The following is a 20,018-nucleotide window of genomic DNA, read 5'->3' as shown; positions in this document are numbered from 1 at the left end:
AAAAAAACACCGACACAAAAGCAACCACCTCGACAGACGTGTCGCTAGAGCCACTTGACCCTCTAGTCGACCACCCCCATGAAGAACGCAACAATCTGCACAGATCTGCGCCTTCTGGTAAGCCATTCGAAAAAAACAATGTCCTCAGCGAACACTTTAAAATATAATAAGTGAAGCGCATTTCCCTACCTAAAACCCATGTCATATAAATGCCTTCACATTGCCGACCTCCCCCTCCTTCCACTAAATACCCCCATCCCTACTCTCCCTACCCATTAAAGAACTCTGCTACAATTTCTACCGCTCTCGAACCTCCCCCGATCATTTTTCCCCTTTGCTCCTCTTAATTCGCTGATCGCCACGCTTTACTGTGCGGTACCGTTCACACATTCTTCTTTGCGCCTACCTTCCCTTTTTCTGAGTTTATTCCGATGAAAACTCATCTAAATTCGCAATAGGTCGCTTCCATTAGCAGTGTGCACCTGACCCTTTCCTCATTAACCGTTGAACTTACCAAATGCTTTATGGGATCTCTTCCCAAGAACTCCTCAAGTCCCTTCTGCACTCCTTCCACTTTTCCTCAACTTCCTCCATAGTTAGAAGAATGTCGATCGCCTTAGTCTCTGCCCACTAAACCACAATCCTGACCCTTTACACTTTGCCACACTGTAGTCCATCGCTCCACGTGCCCAGCCCTGCCCAGTAGAGCCTCAGGGCTTGCTAATGTCTCTACCCGCCGATCCTCCAGCCCCCCATCTTTGTAGCAACTGAAAAACCTTTTGGTCCCAGCCTTCACTCCCTCTCCAAATCATTTATAATACATTTCATTTCAGGTACCAATAGGTTAGAATATCTGAGTGAGGCGCATGTGGAGGAGAAAGATTATATATAGGAACCTGCGAGGGGCACATTTTTTCACCAGAAGGTGCACTCTGGTAATGTAACACAAGCTAGTCCTGTCCCACATGAGTGGTTAAGTGCAGAGGTCACCTATCACACGTTCAAAGACCCTATTTGGACAGGTTACATTTCTCCTTAAGAAGGACTGCGAACTTGCCTTGTCGAAATATCGAATGTTAGCCTCAGCTCTCCATCCCGTGGTATATACCATGGGCAAATACTGGAGACCTCAGCGGTGAGGACTCAGGTACGACATCTGTATTTGCTGTCAGGGGGACTTGGGGCTGAAATGGCCTCAGGCAACCACTTCTCTGATCCTCGTTTGATCACCCTCTTCACACGTGACTAAGCCAATTGTCGAATCAGCATGTTCTCAAGGGCACTTTTCAAAATCGCCAGCCTCGTCCGTCTTTTAAGTATTTTGTGGCCTTGGCAGCAAGTGGAAAAAGCAGTGTGCTGAGGGTTGTTACCCAACCTGCGCATGGTTCCCCGAGAGTGAAGGTAGCGCCTTTAAAAGTCTCGTTTGATTGTAAGAGGAACATCACAGCCCTCACCGGTAGGCAGAAAGTGGACCATTGTTTCCACAAATGCCACAAAGGCGACGAAGGTGCGCAAGTTGGTTTGCGCTGAAGGAATCGGCCAGAGATGAGAAGCAGACTGGGTAGGGGATGATGCCAGAGGACAAAATGTCAGTGTCTCCACTTGCCATCCCTCCCTCACAACACACGGGCCATATGTCCTCAACTCTCTCGTCTTGTTGCTCCTGTAAAGCAGACCCCCCACCCAAATCCCCTATAGATCGACTAAAGTGAGTCACTGCCCTCTATTGTAGTCACCCTATGTGCTCACTGTTCGATGGGCCTACCGGGTTCGTCAAGTCGGGGGCCCTGGAGTCGATGGAGCCGCGGCTGGTGGCCTGGGTCAGCGCCACGAGCGTCGGAGGAAACTCAAGGCAGAGATAGTGGAACGTTCGTCTTTGCAAGAGGCGATGAGGGCGCTGCACGCGTACTAACTCACACACTTTGTGGTGTGTGGACGCGGGGGTGGGGGGGGGGGGAGGGGGTAACAATGGCAGGACATCAGCATGGGGTGGGTGGGGGGTGGCGTGGCCGAGAGTATGGTATGGGAGGGACTCCGGTAAAACAACTGGCGCGTGACACTTCTAGGACGGTGCGTTCATCACTGGAAGAGCCATGTAGGAATCAAGATTGTACAACTATTATATACCTTGCGTTGCCAGCAAAGAAATACTGGACTTGACACATTGACATGAGTATTCATTCATTTTCATTCCATTCATTTATACTGGGAATTTCTAACACAGTAACCCTTTTGTGAAATTAGTCGCACTAATAAATCCGGCGGACATATCATTCTTTGCAGCAATGGCCTATCAAAGCCTTGGTGGGGGTGGCGAGGCAAAATTGAAAGCTTTGACCGTACCTGTGTTTACTAAAACACACGTAGCGCGGCACGGTGGGCGTCAGTTGGTCGAGTTTTCCTGCTGTACTTACGTCAGAGACCCTGGTTTGATCCTGACATAACCGGCGCGGTCTGGTGCGGAGTTTTGGACCGTTCTCCCTGGTGACCCGCGTGTGCTTTCCTCACGGTTTCCCTGGTTTTCTAAACCCACACTCCCAAGTACCTACAGGTTTGTAAAATTGTAAAATTGCCCAGTCGTCTGTTCAGGGGATAGTGTACGGGATTGTCGTTTGGTCGCGTGGACTCGATAGGCCGAAAGCCTTTTCCTGCCTATATCTCTAACCAACCTAAACTCAACGTAGATTTTGATGTCAGCATTGTTAGCATGTGACGTTCCACGAGCTGCTGTTTTATTATGATGAGGCCGTTTGATACACGCACAGGTGGGCAGCTGGTTGTGTGGGTGTGTTAATTGTGTGTGTGTCGTTGTGTTTTTGTATATGTGTTCGTGCAAGTGTATGCGTGTGTTTGGTTTGTGTTGTGTTGGTGTTGGTGGTGTGTGTGCATATGTGCGCGTGCATCGGTTTTAGTGTTGTAGTGTGCTTGCGGCGCGCAGAGTGCGTGTATGTGTTTTGTGTGTGTGCCTATTTGTGCGTGCAAGTGGCGTTGTGTGTGTTTGCGTGTTGTGTGTTATTGTGCGTGCAGGTTCGCGTGCGAGTATGTCAGGTGTGTTGCATGATGTGTGTCTTGCTTGTATGTGTGTATGTAATTGTGTATTGTGTTCGTGTGCATGGCATGCCTGTGTCCTGCGTGTGTACATGTGCGAGTGGGCACATGCGTTGGCGTTGCATGTGCCTACGCTTGTGCGTGGTGCTGTGTGTGTATGTCCTTTGTATTGTGTGCATCTGTGTCACGGCGATGACGTGTGTGTGTTTCGTCCATGTTGCACGTCTGTTCACACACTAAATCTGTTTGCCCCGGTTCGTCATGGACCCAAATACCATTATCATAAAGATGTTTTGCATTCAAATATGTTCTCCTCAACCTACTCAAGTTCGTTGTCAGTACTCCTAAATCGGATTCTGCCTTTCCTAAACCTTTCTCTGCGCAGGGAACAACTTCCTTGAATCTATTTACCTCAGCTCTCAGTCATTCGACGTCCTTGATTAAATTCGTCTCGTGGTGGTGGTCTCCATCAGAACACGGTGGCTTGACACGTTTAAAAAAAGAAAATCCAGTTCATGGAAGTAAAGTCTAACATCTAAACAATCGAACATTTTCGAGGTTAGGCAATCTCCATCACTACAGTGTTTGGCAGTTGCCCTTCCTTATCATAGGGCGGAGGAGTGTGGTGACTTGAGCGCAACGTTAGATCCTTATGTTAATGCTATATTTTATGGGGTGATAGGTAAACCTCGTCTAATTCATTGTCTTGGAATTAGGCTGCCCATATAGAGCAGGGCCGCAGGTTGCCAACCACCCCATTGGCCTGTTGGAAACTGGTGGTTACACACCCTTATTAAATCACTCGCTTTATCTTTTTCTGGGAGAAGGTAGAGTGCTGCTGATGGATTTGTGTGGCAGGATGACATCCAGCTACAATGTTCACTATGGGCTATAGGGGCACACCATGCGCGAGCACTTGATGCAGTACGGGTGCTGGCCTCGATTGCGCCAGGGACCCTGTGTTTGATCCTGACTACAGGCGCTTTCTTACCCTTCTTACGGTCCCTGGCCTACGCGTGGGTTTTCTACAGTGCTCTGGTTTTTCTCCTCACACTTTAAAGACATCACAGGTGTTGTCGGTTAATTTGGTTTGTGCTGCAATTGTAAATTTGTCCCCTGTAGTGTGTATGGATCAGCCTTCCTAAGGTCCGTAAGGTCTCCTACGTGATCAAGGACTTAGAACACTAGGCCACTAGGCATCAATCTACTCCACCATTCAATCAGGCCTGATCTATCTCTCCCTCTGAACCCCATTCTCCGTCCTTTCTCGCCCATAAACCCTGACCCCGTACTAGTCAAGAATCTTATCTATCTATGCCTTATCTATCCAAATAATGAATTTGCCTTCGATGGCAAGAGATCCACAGATTCACTGCACCTTCTCCTAAACGAAATTCCTCCTCATCTCCTTCCAAGAAGAACATCCTTTAATTCTGAGCTACGGCCTTAGTCCTCGACTCTCGTGCACTAAGTGGAAACTCCTCTTTCCACCTCAAGCAAGTAGTCCAAGCCAAGTTTACTTTGTCACATACACATACGAGATGACATTGGTGGGGGGGAAAAAAAAATGCAGTGGGCAAGCTCGGCTGGGTACTGTGTGTGCCAAAGAACTGAAAAACCAACACCCTAACCAAATTATAACACACTCATAATACCCAGGCATATTCTGTTACATATACAATAGAGGAAGAAAATGTGTTCCTTAGATTGGAAATAGTCCCTGGTGAGAATAGGCGTCTTAACTGTCGCAGTAAATGCTACCGATTCTGAAGCGTGAGAACTCCTTCCTCACCTCTTCCACATCCACTCCTCTCCAAAGGCTTCTCACTATTCGGTACATTTCAATCAGTTTCCCCCACCCCCTCATGTCTTCTAAACTCCAGGTGTTCGGGCCCAGTTACAGTCAAACGCCTCAACTGCATAATGTTAACGTGCACCCTTGTTCTTAACCCTCTCTCCCTGGACCCACGCCAGACAACCAGCACATCCTTCTTCAGATATGGGGATGCCCAAATAGTGTTCGTTGTACGGGGTACCCCGTTGGTCGGCACGCCAACTGCGAATTCTTCGAAAGCCTGTTGAACGCACATGTCTCTTTGCAGTCTGACGATGTAAAAAACATTGTGCTGAAGAAGGGTCTCTGACCTGCACAACGTCACGACCATATATGCTTGCATGATCTGCCTTATGTTACTCCACACTAGTTCATGATGCATCGTTTCTAATTTCTAACCTATTCTGTGATTTGGGACTCTCCCTTAAGACCCTTCTGGGTAAGAGAACTGTTACAACTGGCTTTGTGCACTGGACATGCCTGCTGGAAGCTGTGGGCAAGTAGGCCAGGCTGCAGTACCCTGTGTTTAATATACAGTACACACATGCTAGCTACTGTGGCCTCTTGATTATAAAGGAGTGCGTAAACCGTTGGCTTGAGCTGTCGATACGTTTCTGTGCGAAACTCTGGCCCTTGGTTCTTTCGGTAGTTCGTTTACCGACTAAGTTCCAAATCAGTGTCAGCACCTCCCTAATCCCTCTGTTGTGTCAACTCAAACCCTGCACTTAATGGATTTACTTGTCTTTACTCTTGTGGTTGTTTGCACTGGTAACTGTTACACCGCGATTTCCAACAAAGGTAGTGTGCAAATGGAACACATTGTACTAGGGATGTTCTCTTTTCTTTCTACTCACGTTTTCCCAACGCCATCGCAATCCTTGAGCCATATCATTAAGTTTAACAGAGCAAGTCATCATGTTACAGTGTGGAAACGGCCCTTTCGGCCCAACTTGGCCCACACCAACCATACGGACCCACAATTTTTCCCGGCAACAGTCCCACTTGCCTGTATTTGGCTCATATCTTCCAAGATACATGTCCTAATCCATGTTACCTTGTACTTAGTGTTTCGTAGCATTGCAATACAGCCTACTGTCTCAACTACCATCCTTTGCCAGCTTGCTCCAATCACCTGTCACACCAACCACCCTTTGTCTAAAAGGTTACCCCATACAAACGTTTTGCCACCTTCACCTTTAAACCTATGCCTCCTGTTTCAGCGATTCCCCTAGCCCAGGGCAAGAGACTTGTGTGTCTACATGATCTATGCCTCTCAATGATTTTATACACATCTATATAAATTTCTTCTTATATTTTTCTCTCTTATTTCCCGTCGTCGGCATCTTAATTATCACTCCGCTCCTGAGCTGTGGGGAATTAGTGTCCCCTGCCTCAAAACCCTGTCCCTATAAGCTCACAACCCTATTCCTAAGCGACATCCCTTGTAAACCCACAGCCTGAACCAGGGCATGCCTTAGCATTCTGTTTGCCAACCCGTACAAGGAAAGATAAGATATTCTATGTTTCCATGATCGATCCTACACTTATACAGAGGCCAAATTGAACTTAGCAAGCCTGCGCCTTGTTGGAAGTGAGAGGAAAACCCGGAAGCACCCTGGAGAAAGCCCACAAGGTCACATTGGGGGAACGTGCTAACTCTGCACCAACAGCGCACTGGGTTTAGTCAGGATGGAACCCGGGTTTCTGGCTCTGTGATGTATCAGATCACCACATAGCCGCCATCCTTTGTGATAGAAGTTTAATCCTTCCACTCATGTCACCTCAAACTTTTTCGTTTTCTGTTCTTTCTTTCAGATGAGTATAAGTCTGTGCTCTGTCCCATCTGTCCTATCTCTCGCCCCCATCCCAGTCGTTCTGGCCCTCTGCTACTCCGGACAATCGCGTCCCCACCAAGGTCATTTGCTCCGACTTGGTTCTCCGTTTTGGGTTCTGAGTCTCGTCGCTTTCATTGCTCCATACGTGGGGGAATCACTTCCCCGCATACATCGTTTGATCCCGCTCCTAAGAGATCGCGGCCATGCGGCTTGTGCGTCCTACTAGTCGCTTTCTCGCTTGAATAAGGTGGAGACTGCAGTACACAGGGTGGGAGTAGGTCTGGACTCATAGTTTCTGCCATACTCTGTGACTCGAGAGGTCGCTGTTGGGGCGTGGCGGCGCGTGTGGCGCAGAGTGTACTGGGCAGGCCGAGTCACCCGGAGGCTCACTCGGGGCCGCGGACACCGGCGGCGATGTGTTAAGTTCTGTTCGCGTCCTGTGGGAGATTCTTTCTGCAGACCCATAGGACCAAGGAAACCCGTACCCTGACCGCTTACTGCATCTCTGAAACGCATGAAGGAAATCAGAACCACACTGTGTGTGTGGACTTGGTGGCCCTTCTCCGGCGTCTCGCGGTGAATCGGTGTCGCTGCTGGCTAGGGCACGTCCTTCGTGCTGCCGAACGCTTGCTGACGGGTCCGCCACACAAGGGTCTTTCGCTGCTTAGGGTGCCAGTTAAGAAGCCCTGTCTCTGCAGGAGGTACAGCAATGCTGAGCTGGGGAGCTGGCCGTACCTCCGGGCGTACGGAGACACAGATACCAGAAAATATACACCAGCGCGAGTCATAACGGAGAGAATCCACCACAGGGGGGCCACCTACACAGCTCGCGAAGGACGACCGTAACTGTTCATCGGGGCGTTGGACATTTCAGGGTAAGAGGGGGGGGCAGGGGGGAGTGCGACAGCGCGCCCCCGCTTTCCGGCCCCGCCATTGGCGTGTGTGTGTGTGTGGGGTGTGTGTTGTGTGTGTGTGTGTGTGTGTGGGTGGTGTTGTGGGTGTTCTGGGGGGGTTTGTGTGGTGGTTGTGTGTGTGGTGTTTGTGTTGGGGTTTGGGTGGGTGGGTGTGTGTGTGGTGGTTTGTGTGGTGTTGTGTGTGTTGTGGGGGGGGGTGTGTGTGTGTGTTGGTGTGTGGTGTGTGTTTTGGTGTGGGTGTGTGTGTGTGTGTGTGTGTGTGTGTTTGTGTGTGTGTGTGTGTGTGTGTGTGTGTGTGTGTGTGTGTGTGTGTGTGTGTGTGTGTGTGTGTGTGTGTGTGTGTGTGTGTGTGTGTGTGGGTGTGTGTGTTTGTGTGTTTGTGTGTGTGTGTGTGTGTGTGTGTGTGTGTGTGTGTGTGTGTGTGTGTGTGTGTGTGTGTGTGTGTGTGTGTGTGTATGTGTGTGTGTTTGTATGTGTGTGTGTGTGTGTGTTTTGTGCTGTGTGTGTGTGTTTTGTGTTGTGTGTGTGTGTGTGTGTGTGTGTATGTGTGTGTGTGTGTGATGTGTTGTGTGTGTGTGTGTGTGTGTGTGGTGTGTGTGTTGTGTGTGTGGTGTGTGTGTGCTGTGTGGGCTGCGCGCATGTCGTTATTCGATCCAGCTCGCGGTTTCTGCTGACGGTCGTCCAGCTCTAGGTTTTTCCAGCGAGCCTGCCTCTGAGCTTGAAGGTCTAAGACCCTCTTCGAACATCCGCTGATAGGGCTCACCGCAGTGGACCAGCCCCTGTCTGGCCCCTAATCAAAAGGAACCCAAATAACACTTGCTCACTTGGTGGGGACCATGGCCGGCCCTCTTTTTGAAATTTTGGAATCAAATTCGAACTTTGAATGGAGAGAAGAAAAAACATGTTACAGGTTGTTCTTTGTAAATCTGGTTTTCTCTGAGTGAAGTCAACCACTATCCTCTGAGCGTCGGTCATCCTCACACAAGTAACTGCGTAAATCAGTACACACCGCAACTTATTTTCTAAGTGCTCTCATGTTTTATGACAAGTCTTCTCTGGCAGTCTGTACTTTCAGATAAAATGTTTTCCACAAATGTTTCCACATTCAGCTTTCCCTCAAGTTTAGTGCTTTCATACTGAAAGAGAATACTGGCCATCCTATAAGATATTACACCCTGGCAATGTATTCCCACAGTCATAGAAGGGCTATAGGTTATTGCTAATATCTGATCCTTGCAAAGACCTTAATATCTTGAAATTATTCTGTTGTATCTTTCTCTTTCCGATAACATGCATTGGTAGCTTTTATCACGTCGGATCCATCTGTTGAGACTTTTATCATCTTCCTTTTTTGCAATGGATCTAACAAAAGCTTGTCGTTGTTGGACTTGCTGCCTGCACTCCTCTGGAGTGCTGTGAGATTGGATTTGCGGCCTGCACTGAATGATGATTTTGAGTGTAAATTCCTAGATTTTTCCTTTGTTAAAATTTGACCCTGCGCTCCATTTCTTTATATTAAAATTGTCTTTTAAAAAAATAACAGCAAAGAGCATCAAGAGGTAGTGGAGCAGCAGAACAGAGACACAACAAGAAAGAACAATAAATCTCATCTTTAACATTTAAATTGTTGTTATATTTTAATAGTCATTCCATTTTAACGAACAACTTTAATAACTCCTTTTTCCCCTTGCAATGGCCTGCAGTTCCTCTTCTGATCACAATGGAACCTAATGGCAGGAATGGCTCGTGGTGTCCGAGAGCCACTAAGAGTGCATGGGGGGAGGTGGGGGAAGATGGGCTGAATGTGTGGGGTGGGTGGGGGAGGGGAATGGGCACAGGAGCAGGAGTTGTGGAAGTGGGGGGGGTGGGGGGTGGAATGGAGGACGTTGGCGTGACTGAGTGAAACTGCTCTACCACACCAGCTGGAGTGGAACTGTGCATGCCAGGAGCACCAGCCACTTACTTAGTGCACTGCCAGCCCCACCAAGCCCATGACTCACTGGCACTGCAAGTCCAAGAATCATTCATCCACCATGTCCCATACTAGCCCTCTGAAAAAACCTTCCCTTCATCCGCAGCACCACCCTATCACTCTAGCACTCCATAGATCCATGCAGGATGACATTTCTCTCATTTGGGTGTTGTTCAGGGTAAAAAATGATGCCAAGAGGGATGTTCTGTCTAAAGTTGATTGTCCCTCCACTTTCCACCTCTCTCTTCACACAGTCTGTCATCTTTGTTCGGCCGGAAGTTCCCTGGCCGTTTCTCAGTTGCCAGCCCACCAGTCCTTAGTGCTGTGAGACAGGTCAGGCCTTATGACTGAGTGCCTTGCACTGACGGACTGACTGCCGGCCTCCAGTGACTGCGACGTTGGGGCCTAGATTACTGAAGCCTGCTCGGGCCTCAGTGGCTGAGCTGCCAGCCCAAGAATCCTTCGACCCACAATGTCTATTCTATCCAGGGGGGAAGACACCAGTCCTGACGAGCCACAGAGGGGGGTCTAGTGCTCCAGAAAGCCCTGCCCACTGCCAGCCATATTGGAATTGGTGTGAAGGTGGATTAGGGGAGGTTAAGCGTTGAGGGGAACCGTCCCTCCCTGTTGAAACTTCTCTGGAACCGCCAGTCTATCCAACGGAGAGCACCTTATTCTAGCTCCTTAATAAACTATCCAGAATGGTGAGGGATTAGGAGGACAACATAAGAGGAGGGGTGGGGGAGGAAGGATAGGCTGAGACGGAGGGCGAGGAGGTGGGGAGTAAGTGCTTTCCGCGAAGGGGGAGGGAAGGGAGGAGGAGGGGAGGAGTGAGGAGATTGACAATAAGGTAGAGGGAGGATTGTGAGTTCAAGTGGTGGAAGGCCAAGCCGGCTATGGGAGCGGGAGCGGTTGGAAAGCAGGTGGGAGAGGGTGGAAAAAGGGGGGGTCCCAATCAGATGCGCACGGTTGAGCAATGCCACTTTTAACGGGCTGTGGAGGACGCCCAGGCCAGAGCTACGGGCAGGTCCCCGATCGACAATGTGTGGGGTAAAAGGACCGGCGCCACCGAACCTGGTCACAGCCCGCCGCCCGGACCGTGCTCACCGCTGGGGCTGCACCGCCATCGGGGACCAGGCCTGCCAGGCCTGGAAGGGAAGGAACTGGAGACCGAGCTTCGGGTCGAGGGACTCCTACAATCACGCGGAAGAACGGAAACATTCCATGCCGGAAAAAAGAACCGCTTGCTCAAGTTACGAGTGTAGAGAAAACAGGTATCTCGGCGCCTCGAAGTCCGCTGGAAGAGCACAGCGATCCCCAGCACGACGAGCGAGGCACATCCTGTTGACTTACACCCATATGGGCTCAATCTGACATCGTGCAAACATTGACGTGAATTTCTGGGAACGTGGGGAGGGGAGAAACCGGTGGCTCCGGATCGCACTTTCCCCAAGCGGTCACTGGAAACTCCTGAAGTGTGCTAGTGTTGCGGTGGGCCAGGGGTGAACTGTAATGTAATTTGAGTGGGACTAGGGACCAAAGTCCATCCAACTGGCGGGAGAGGGGTCGAATATCACCCGGACGTGCATCGACACCGTCCTGTGTAGTTGTGGGTTGGAGAGGGAGGCTGTGTCCGGTGGTCGAACAAGGTGAGTGCCGACGAAGAGTAGAGGTGGGGACAGCTGGGTTAGGCAAGGGAGCTGGATGATTAGTGTGGAGGTGGGCCACTAAAGTGGGGTGGGTGGGAGGCTGTGATTTCTGGAGTGCAACTGGTTGTGACAATCTATTGTGCTCTCCCTAATCCCCCCCAAACCCTTCTGCTGCAATTTCCCATGACTCGGTAGTCCTACCCAGGTAAATACCCACCTGTTCGGTGTCTTGAGGCTGCCCCCTGGTTTTAAGGCAAGTCATGTCATAATTTGGCGTTTGTATCCTTGCCTTTTCATCCAAATCCTTGTTTGTAGCTATGGGCACACGCATGGAGCCATTAGAGGCAGAAGTGTTGTAGCGGTTTGTCTGGATACAATCCTTGTATCTGGCATCAAAATCAATTGGCCCATATTGTTCGCAAACTCTACCACTGCGTTCTGTTTTGATTGACTAGGGGGGTTTTGAAAAGCACCCATGTATGACTGATGACTCGATCTTGTTTATGGGAGGGGAAGGCACTTTCGGGACCAGGTTGGGAAACCTGGACCATTCCGGAATGTTGTCTACCATTTTCATAAGGACCTCACTTTCTCCCATCGGAGGGTTTTGACAAGGACTAAAGGACCCTGACCAGAATTTCTACTATATTAAAACCAGTTGCGTGGGTGTTACATGACCCCTTGCGGTTGCTTAGGTGCTACTCCCCGTTCGGGATACTAGGGAACATCCTGCACACCAGGTTGTTAGGTTTTTAAACAGGGCATTTTGGGGAGGTCCTCATTATGTGGTAGGAGGAACGGAGAGAGTTCACAAATCTTCGAAGAAGATGAACGGATCAACACCGAGGACCGCGAACTATACCCTGTAAAAATCTGCCCTAACTACTCCATCCACCCACAACTAATGTTGGAAGACAAGAGTCCAGATGGCTCCATCACCTTCACACCTACACATACCTGTCAACATTTGTGCAAATAGGGCCGGACATTTTCGGCATATTCTCAAGCGCAATCCCACCATGCCACTTCATACTAATCTGTCCCCCAAGACCAGCATAACAGAGCCACAGTTTGGAGAACAGCTTGTGAATACACGGTGGCCCACGGGTGTGTCGCTGGTGAAGGGCGGCAAATGTTAGGCTGTGTCCAGACGGGTGACAGGCTCACTTATGATTCCTCTCCGTTCCAAGTGTCCTTAGAAACATAATGACCCGCCAAAGGGGCTCGGTCACATCTCTATTTCGGCTACAGTTTTTTGTGCCGCGAAACCGTTGGCCTGAGCTCAAGTTCATTGCTAGCAGTTGACAAGAGAGTCCCAAACTACTGCTCAGCAAAAGGAGTTTTCTCATTAGCCAAAAAATGGTCAATTCTTGCCATTACCTCTGCCGCCTAAGCCACTACCCAACCAGCCACCCTGAACCCATTGGCCATAGGGGGGGATTATTGTCGAAGTTGAGGCCGGAGCGGTGCGGGCTGCCCTCCCCATACCAAATGGTTAAGTTTAAAGGTGTCTGCCATCCAGGCCGGCGTCGAGCAATCACCAGAGAAGACAACCACAAGCAATAACTCTGGTGCATGTCATCAATCCCACGGACTAACACAGCGTGCATTGCATGCAAAGGATGTGCACACAGTTTGACTGATACTGTATGTGTACAACTTTCACTTTACATATCAACATTGCTGTGTCCCCTATCAATATGGTGCCCTGAAATGGGGGAAAGGGGGGGGGAGAGGGAGCGTGGGCGTGTATTATACAGCGTGTAATTTACTACAGGTTGAAACAATAAAGAATGTATACAAATTGAGGAGGCCTAATTAATTATAATCTGACACATGTGCATGTTCTACTTCACACCCGTCTCAAATGGAGTACAGAGGCAAGAATACAAGCGGAAAATGATGGATCTTTGTGATCCACACCTTAGGAGGGGCACTGTATCTACGCAAATCATCTTAGCAGATTTCCGTTAAATCGGGAAGAGCTTTAAATGCCGATATAGTCACTGCTACAAGCGACCCGGTCAGCGCAGTGGTGGATGAGGGGTAGGACGCTGCTGCCTGGTACAGAAATCCAAAGACCCGGTTTGAGCTCTGACATCGAGGTGCTATCTTGGATGGAAGGGTTTGCAATAGTTTGGCCTGTGACTGCAGGCGGTGTATCTACATCATGAATGACGTAGCCGGTTTGTAGCGTCAACTATGCCCCGGTTGTAGAGAGGGGAATGAGTAAAGTGGATTACATAGAACCAGCTGCAAGTGAATGCGGTGTTAAGTGGCGACTTGGTGACGTAAGCATGCACTACATGTGGGGACAGAGAAGGACATGTTTCCGTGTGATGCTTATATGTAAACGCTCTAAAATAATACAAATAAAACAACAGATTATGGCAAGTAAAAAAGTTTATCTCTCGAATGAAAAAACAGATTAAAATTATGGATTTAGAACACAACTAGCAAGGTCGGGCAACATCTCTGCAGATGAGGAGAGAAGACACACTAACACAGCCACCCACGTGATGTTTTACTCAGATTAGTTCTTCACGTCTGCATGGATCTTTGAAGATTTTGAAGCTTAGCTGAAGGTTTTTGTATGTTTGTGTGTGAACACAGGTTAACCAGCCTCATGCAGGTCTTTAATCCTGCTCGATGCGACTTCTGTAGTCTCAGATCTGTCCATTTCTGGCATCACAAAGTGCAATTATTCAAGACAGTGACTGAATATGTGCGGTTAATCGAAAGGGCACCCGGGTGCTGCTAGATGCCCGTTTTTAGCTCATCACGCGCAGGAAGAGCACTACTAACTGGCGTAATACATCACGTGAACCGTGCACCCATGCTCTGGAGATACAGTGGGGAGATAGGATTATGGACCACGTTTATTCATGACTCGGGGACGACCATGTCTTACAGACTGATATGATCAGGTCGCAGGGAATGTCTTTCTCGAATTTGAAGGGTAAGGTTCGTGAAGATCGGAACGAGAAATTCAAAACATTGTTATCGCGGGTGAATATGGCTGGCTGGTTTCCTAAGGCTCAATCCGGATTGCACATGGCCGCCAAGACCTAATCGGCGCTGGTGTAGGTACCTAAGAGGAGTGTGAAGGCAGAGAGGGGGAAACGCAAATCAGCTACGACACCGGAATATAAGCAGCAAGTCTGATACTTTAATCAAGATACTGTCTGACAGTTTTGTACCTAGCCCCAAGCAAAATTAAACTGCTTGTATTACCTGGGGTATGAGTAAAGTCGGGAGGCTACCCGCCACCTACTCCAATGACTCCATATAGTGTGTAAACATTCCTTTCCGCCCAATATGGCCCAAAGCCGCCCACATGAAACTACTACACTAACCTCCCGCCTAGCCCGGCATTGTAGCGCTTCCTGACCTGTTTTGAGTTTCTGCGAGTTGCTACTTTTTGCGTAAGATCCCAGAGGTTTTTGCAATGTTGTGTGTCTCAGATGTACCAATAGCCAGGGATGCGGCACAACATCCCCACCCACCCCCCCCCCCCCCCCCCACCCCCCCCCCTCCCTCCACCCCCCCCCCACCCGCCCCCACCCCACCCGCCCCCCCCCCCCCCCCCCCCCACCCCAGCCACCATCCCCCCCCCCCCCCACCCCACCCCCCACGCCCACTTCCCCCACCCATTCATCTACAGCTCGGATCCACCAGTCAAAATGAACTGGCTCAATATAATTACAATCACAGATTTTGAAATGCCGAGTCATTTGTAGAATTAATTCACACAATCTGAACCCACTCCATGGATGCTGCCTGACCCGCTGAGTTACTCCAGCACTTTGAGTCCTTCCTTGTATCTACCACCCACTTTGAAGTTGGTTTTGTCTTATCTCTTCATTTTTTAATGGAGACCTTGACTATCTATCCATCTATCTATCTAACCATCCATAGTACAGCCACTTCATTAATGTATCAATTGTTGTAATTGGTTTTCAGAAAATAGGGAAAGAAAGAATTTGCATTTGTATACTGGTCTTCATAACAGGATCTCCCCAAGAATTTCCTTCCACACTCCAAAGACAAACAGGAAGGAAAGCCAGCTCACAGGAAGAGTGTGTGGTGTAATCATCATTTGGATGCTGTGCTCTGATCTTTTGTCTCAAGTGGTTTTGGGCTTCAGATGTATTGAACTTTCAGTCTGACGAACCGTTCCATTTGCTAAAACCTCACATCTGTGGGCAGATGTGAATGTTCTTCCTTACACATGGTGGAGAGTGCGATGGAATTCATCTCCATCTGCCTGAAACTTGCCACAAAGTTCCCTGCACCAATCCACTGATGATTATTTTAAATTGCAGGCACCATGGAGGCCCACTATGAAGAAGAATGGGTCCTATATTATGTACAAGACCATTGAGCAAATAACATTCCTTTGAAGAGGTTTGCCTAAGTGAGGCAGCGGTTGCTGAACAGAATGGAAACAGGCTCCTCGACCCACCATGTCCACACTGGCCATCGATCACCCATTCACACTAGTTCTATCTTATCCCACTTTCCCATCCACTCCCGACACATTTGATGGGTCATTTACAATGGCCAATGAACCTACAAACCCACACGTCTTTGGGATGTGGGAGGGAACTGGAGCACCTGGAGGTCACTGGGACAACTGTAAACTCTACACTCGAGGTCAGGGTCGAACGCTGGTCTCTGGCGCTGTGAGGCAGCAGCTCTACCTGCTGCACCACTGTGCCGCTCAGCAACTCTGTGGTCCTGGGTGTATGGAACAAGCTGTCAGAGGAGGTAGTTGAGGCGAGGACTATCCCAAAGTTTAAGTATCAATTGGACATGTACATGGATAGGACAGGTTTGGTGGGATATGGGCCAAACGCAGGCGGGTGGGACTAGTGTAGCTGGGACATGTTGACGGTGTGGGCAAGATGGGCCAAAGGGCCTGTTTCCACGTTGTATCACTCTAAGACTTTTCTATCGTGCGACCAAGACTGTGGAGGGAGTGTGAGCCATCTATTTTAGCAATTCCACCATCTTTCCCAAACAGTTAAGACTCCTTCAAATATGACCTCTCTTTGCTGGCCAGCAGTCTGTAACTCTGGGGTCTTCCTGTGGAGTTGTACTGTTAACTTACTCTGTTTTCTGGCCATTTTGACCAGGAAGGTGGCCAACAGCCACAAAAAACAAGGCTTTAGTTTAGTTTAGTTTAGAGATACAGCATGGAAACAGGCCCTTCGGCCCGCTGAATGCATGCCGACCATCAATCCCTGCACATTGACACCATCATACACAATCTAGGGACACGTACCCCAACCAATTAATCTACAGATCAGCACGGCTTTGGAGTGTGGGAGGAAGATCTTGGACAAAACCCACATGGTCACGCGGGGGGACGTACGCATTCCGTACAGACAGCTCCCACATAGTTGGGATCGAACCCGGATCTCCGGCGCTTCAAGCACCGTTAGGCGGCAACTCTACTGTTGCGCCACGTGGCTATTAAATGGCCACCTGGCCGTCAAACTTGAATCGGCCCATCACTGAATCTGCTCGGCAATCTGCCTGCTCACTATATTTTGGAATATTCCCACAGGCTCTAACGGAGGTGTGGACGAATTGGCCGTGGATCAGTAGCAGAGAAACAGAGTGTGATACATGTGAGAATGTTTGCCAATGGCGGAGATTCCTTAAGAATACAAACTCTAAAATTTCCTGCACACAGAAGATGGTGGTGGGAAAGTTTGGATAAGGTTGACAGGGAAACTTCTAAACAATTGAATGTAGGATCCCATGGTTATTTAATGTTTGATTATATGAGTAGTTGTTCAGTGCATTTCAGATCTGGATTAGCATAGTTCTTTGACAGCATGCAATAGGTTTCTCCTGTGGTTCTGGAAACCTGCCTTGTGAAAGACTAATGAATGACTTGTTCAGGTCTGGTTCATGTCTCATTTGTTTGACCTGGATTAGCGCATTTAATGCTATTGATTGAATGAAATGAAGAGGGGATGGTGAAGAAAGATAGGGGGCTGGGCAGCTGGTGGAATCTCCTTCATATACTTCGTATAAATCAGTCTCGGATGGAAACTCCTGAACTCTTTTGACATTAAAGCACTGAACTTACCATTCATAGAATTTCTAGATGGTAAACAGTAGTAAATCAGATTGAAAGAAAATATCTCCATTATTTATAGATTTCAGCTCCACTAGTCCCCTCTCACTGCCAGCGATTGTTGAAGTTGATCGATCTTGTACATCTGCACCATGTTGCACAAAATGTGACACTTTGATCCTTTTGTATGATTGAATGAAATTTATTGCCGGCATTTGTTATTTGAAAACCTGGCACTTTCCACCAACCTGTCTATCGGTGCTGATATTAGTTAACTTAATATTAAGTCATGAGGGATTTCTGGTCTTGAGGGAAAGTTAAAAGTTTGGATATATAGAGAGGGCAAGTAGAAGTGTTTAAGAAGGAACTGCAGATGCTGGTTTAAACCAAAGATGGACGCAAAATGCCGGAGTTACTCTGGAGAGCAGGAATGGTGAAAGTAGAGGAAAGTGAAGGAAAGTAAATAGAGTTGGCTGGCATAGTCCATGCAAAGACAGGATCTCTTACAATGCCCTCCATAATGTTTGGGACAAAGACCCGTCATTTATTTATTTGCCTCTATACTGCACAATTTGAGATTCGTAAGACTGCCGTCCAGCCACTGGCCACCTATATTGGAATTGGTGGAGAGGTGGAATATTACGTTTGGGGGCCAGCCCTCCCGTGTGAACATGGGGCCCAACGGGACCCACTTAGTCTAGTTGATTTATAGAAATTAATAGAAGGATTAGAGGGGAAGTCAGGATTTTTTTGAAACAGAGGGATGTGGGTATTGGAACTCTGGAAGGAGTGGCAAAGACAGAACACCTGTTCACATTTAAATGATACTTGGATATGCACTTGTAAAGCATGATCGATGGAGAGAGCTAAATAGATCTAGGTAGATATGGACAGATATGGACAGATATGAACATCATGGATGAAATCACCCTATGAAAGTTTTTTGATTCTAGAATGCAGTGATCCCTTGGAAATATATCTCAACAGAACCACAGTTAGTAAGAAAATAATTTGGTGAATCAGGAATCTTGTAAAAGCTGGAGTATAGGAGGAGGGCCAATCCATTGTCTCATTCCTGTATTTCAGGATTGGAGAGACCAGACATGACTAATGTTTGACATTTATTTATGATTAATGGTCTAATTACTGCCATTGTAGTGTACTTTGACACAACCTACGCCCACTCCATACAGCTGCAGGAATGGTATCTGGAATCAATCCAGGACTATTGCAATGGGAATAATGACTGAATATCACCTTTGGATTAGTGCACGTTATATAACACTTACAAGAATGAAAGCTTGGATTCATTTATTTGTCCATAATCTGGACCTATGACCCATCAATCCTTTAAATGTTAAATGTCATTATTACAGCCTCCTGTGCTAAGTAGTATTTTTATCTAATCCCTGCCCTGTCACTAATAATTTCCTTTATATTTTTCTAAATACTTATGAAAGGCGAAGTGTATATATATTGTTACTCAGTTTTAAACATTTAGGAAGGAACTGCAAATGCTGGTTTACTCCGACGATAGACACAAAATGCTGGAGTAACTCAGCGGGACACGTGGCATCTCTGGATAGAAGGAATGGGTGACGTTTCAGACTGAGAACCTTCTTCAGACATAAGCAGAGACATATCAGCTGTAAACAGTCATCCCCTATGCTAAAATTTAAAAGCAGAGCGATGAGAAAAAAATGCTTTCCTCTGACAAATCTGCATTCATATGTAATGCAGTTTCAGTAGCTCCCTATTGCAATTTTACATTTGCTATCTTTACTAACATATAACATATAACATATAACGATTACAGCACGGAAACAGGCCATCTCGGCCCTACAAGTCCGTGCCGAACAAATTTTATTCCCCCTTAGTCCCACCTGCCTGCACTCATACCATAACCCTCCATTCCCTTCTCATCCATATGCCTATCCAATTTACTTTTAAATGATACCAATGAACCTGCCTCCACCACTTCCAATGGAAGCTCATTCCACACCGCTACCACTCTGTGTTATCTACTACTGCTGTGTTATCTCTGTATGTGTTTTCTATTGCTCTGTCTGCCTGTCTGCATAGTTGCCTTCATGCATGTTATTCTCTCTCTCGCTCACCTACACTCATACAAAACCCTTTATTCTTTAATAACGAGAAAAACTAATTAAACTGGTTCTATTTACTACCAGAGTTTATAGTCTAGGTCTCATTACATCTGCCAAGTAATAAGACTTCTATTCAAAAGAAAGACTCGCATACTACCTTTCACAATTCAGGACATTACAAGATGTTTTGCAACCAATAATGCTATCATTTTGTAATGGTGGATACACCTCACAGCAACCAACTTACACATTGCAAATGGAACTACTATCTACCTCTTGGTGATCGTCGGACTATCTTTGATTGGACTTTATTGGCTTTACCTTGCACTATTCTCTTATCATGTATCTGTACACTGTGAACGGCTCGATTGTAATCACGCATTGTTTTTCCGCTGACTGGTTAGCAGGCAACAAAAGATTTTCATAGTACCTCGGGACATGTGACAATAAACTAAAATGAACTCCACAAAAGCAACGTGTTTCTGACCAGATAATCTTTTCCTACTTTTGATGAGTGAGGTTTTAACCCCCATGCCAGTTCTTCAACACAAATGCCAAGAAATCTCTCCC

The 20,018-nt window shown here is 47.7% G+C and overlaps 1 protein-coding gene across 1 annotated transcript in view; it reads left to right on the top strand.

The window, feature by feature from the left end:
• Positions 1-20,018, top strand: part of LOC129708107 (tripartite motif-containing protein 16-like) — a 90,290-nt gene that overhangs the window by 1,100 nt on the left and 69,172 nt on the right. The gene's annotated exons all lie outside the window — the stretch shown is intronic.

The sequence above is a fragment of the Leucoraja erinacea genome, chromosome 23 (assembly GCF_028641065.1).
Source record: "Leucoraja erinacea ecotype New England chromosome 23, Leri_hhj_1, whole genome shotgun sequence".
Taxonomy (NCBI): domain Eukaryota; kingdom Metazoa; phylum Chordata; class Chondrichthyes; order Rajiformes; family Rajidae; genus Leucoraja; species Leucoraja erinaceus.
Note: the sequence above shows the minus strand (reverse complement) of the source record. Positions and strands in the feature narration are given on the sequence as shown.